The following is a 3,399-nucleotide window of genomic DNA, read 5'->3' as shown; positions in this document are numbered from 1 at the left end:
AGTTTTAGTACAAGTTTAAGCATTCACAATACATATCAAGCAAGCATGAAAAGAGTATATGAGCAGCAGAAAGTAAAGCATGCAAGTTGCAAGCATGTAAAGGGATGGGATTGGAGTATGCAAATGCAATTGGAGACACGAAGATTTTTTTTCCGTGGTTCCGATAGGTGGTGCTAGCGTACATCCACGTTGATGGAGATTTCAACCCACGAAGGGTAACGGTTGCGCGAGTCCACGGAGGGCTCCACCCACGAAGGGTCCACGAAGAAGCAACCTTGTCTATCCCACCATGGCCATCACCCACGAAGGACTTTCCTCACTAGGGTAGATCTTTACGAAGTAGGCAATCTCCTTGCCCATACAAACTCCTTGGTTCAACTCCACAATCTTGTCGGAGGCTCCCAAGTGACACCTAACCAATCTAGGAGATACCACTCTCCAAAAGGTAATAGACCATGTGTTGATGATGAACTCCTTGCTCTTATGCTTCAAATGATAGTCTCCCCAACACTCAACTCTCTCTCACTGATTTGGATTTGGTGGAAAGATGATTTGAGTGGAAAGCAACTTGGAGAAGGCTAGAGATCAAGATTCATATGGTTGGAATGGAATATCTTGGTCTCAACACATGAGTAGGTGGTTCTCTCTTAGAAAATGAATGTTGGAAGTGTAGGAATGTTCTGATAGCTCTCTCCACGAATGAAGAGTGGGTGGAGGGGTATTTATAGCCTCCACACAAAATCTAACCGTTACACATAAATCACCACCGCTGTGGGACCGAATAATGAAACTCGGTCAGACCGATTTAGTTCAAAATGTGAACGTTAGGCTTTTCGGTGGGACCGACATGTCAACTCGGTGTGACTGATTTCATTAGGGTTAGGGCATAACGTAATCTTGGTGAGACCGATTACACAAACTCGGTGGGATCGATTTTGGTAATAAGCTAACTAGAGAGTTGGTCAGGCAAACTCGGTGGGACCGATTCGCTCATCTCGGTGAGACCGAAACGTTACGAAGGGGAAACAAAGAGTTTGCATTGCGAACTCAGTGGGACCGATCGCTCATCTCGGTTGGACGGAAACGTTACGAAGGGAAATAGAGAGTTTGCAATCCCATCTCGGTGAGACCGAGTCCCTATCGGTAAGACCGAAGTGACTAGGGTTTGTGGCAGTGGCTATGTCAAGTGAACTCGGTGGCACCGGATAGAGTGTTTCGGTGGGGCCGAGTTTGACTTTTGGTTTGGGACATACGTGGATATGAGAAAGTGTTTGAGGGCTTTTGGAGCATATCACTAAGCACTTTGAGCAAGCAAGCCATTAAGCAACACCTCATCCCTTTTAATAGTATTGGCTTTTTCTATGGACTCAATGTGATCTTGGATCACCAAAAGTAAAATGTAGAGTCTTGATCTTTAGAGCTTGAGCCAATCTTTTGTCCTTAGAATTTTGAAGGGGTTCCACATCTTCTTGTCCACGCCACTCCATCTGTTGAACTTGTCTGAAATATTTTAGATAAAAACATTAGTCCAACAGAAGATATGTTGACATTAATTACCAAACCACCCAGGGAGCACTTGTGCTTTCAGGGACGTTTAGGTAATTCATAACACCATATAGCTCATTGAACTAATGTCTATCCGAGATAAATATTTTAGGAAGTTCAATGAATGGCATGGCATGGACTACAGATGTGGACCCCTAAAATGCTAAGGACATGTGCTGGTAAAAGCTCAAGACTCTCCATCTTTATTTTAGTGATCCAAAATCACATTGACTCCATAGGAAAGCCAATACTATTAAAAGGGATGAGGTGTTGCTTAATGGCTTGCTTGCTCAAATGGTTAGTGATATTGCTCCAAAACCCTCAACCACTTTCTCCATCCAAATATGTCAAAACCCTAAACTCTAACTCGGCCCCACCGATTCTTTCTAACCGGCGCCACCGAGTTCATATGACATAGCCACTGCCAGAAATCCTAGCAATTCGGTCTCACCGATACGTGTCTTGGTCTCACCGAGATGGCCTTGCCAATGCGCTGCGACTTGTTGAATTTATTTCGGTCTCACCAAGTTATGCGATATGTCTCACGGAGTTCGCTTGACATTCTCTCTGTTGCCTTATTGCTTCATTTCGGTCTCACCGAGTTGATGCAATTGGTGCCACCGAGATGATGTTTGCCCTAAGCCTTAACACATCGGCCCCACCGAGTTGTTCCAGTCGGTCCCATCGAGATTCCTAACATTCACATTTTGAACTAATCGGTGCCACTGAGTTTAACCGTTTGGCCTCACCGAGATTGGTCAAATGTGTGTAACGACTGGATTTTATGTGGAGGCTATATATACCCCTCCACCCCCTTCTCCATATGTGAGAGAGCCATCAGAACATGCCTACACTTCCACCATACATTTTCTGAGAGAGAACCACCTACTCATGTATTGAGATCAAGATATACCAATCCTACCACAAGAATCTTGATTTCTAGCCTTCCCCAAATTGCTTTCCACTCAAATCATATTTCCACCATATCCAAATCTATGTGAGAGAGTTGAGTGTTGGGGATACTATCATTTGAAGCAAAAGAGCAAGGAGTTCATCATCGACACACCATCTATTACCTTTTGGAGAGTGGTGTCTCCTAGATTGGTTAGGTGTCTCTTAGGAGCCTCCGTCAAGATGTGGAGTTGAACCAAGAAGTTTGTAAGGGCAAGGAGATCGCCTACTTTGTGAAGATCTACCCGAGTGAGGCAAGTCTCGTGGGCGATGGCCATGGTGGGATAGACAAGGTTGCTTTTTCGTGGACCCTTCGTGGGTGGAGCGCTCCGTGGACTCGCACAACCGTTACCATTCGTGGGTTGAAGTCTCCATCAACGTGGACGTACGATAGCGCCATCTATCGGAACCACGCCAAAAATCTCCGTATCTCCATTGCGTTTGCACTCTCCAAACCCTTCCCTTTACATTCATATGCAATGTTTTATTTTCCACTGCTATACTCTTAGTGTAGGTTGATTGCTTGACTTGTGCTAATTGAAGGAAATATGCCCTAGAGGCAATAATAAAGTTATTATTTATTTCCTTATATCATGATAAATGTTTATTATTCATGCTAGAATTGTATTAACCGGAAACATAATACATGTGTGAATACATAGACAAACAGAGTGTCATTAGTATGCCTCAACTTGACTAGCTCGTTGATCAAAGATGGTTAAGTTTCCTAACCATTGACATGGGTTGTCATTTCATTAATGAAACATAAGTCTGAAACATTTGAAAAGTTCAAAGAATTTCAGAGTGAAGTTGAAAAATCATCGTAACAAGAAAATAAAGTTTCTACGATCTGATCGTGGAGGAGAATATTTGAGTTATGAGTTTGGTCTTCATTTGAAACAA

The sequence above is a fragment of the Triticum urartu genome, chromosome 2 (assembly GCF_003073215.2).
Source record: "Triticum urartu cultivar G1812 chromosome 2, Tu2.1, whole genome shotgun sequence".
Classification (NCBI taxonomy): domain Eukaryota; kingdom Viridiplantae; phylum Streptophyta; class Magnoliopsida; order Poales; family Poaceae; genus Triticum; species Triticum urartu.
This window is presented reverse-complemented; position numbering follows the sequence as displayed.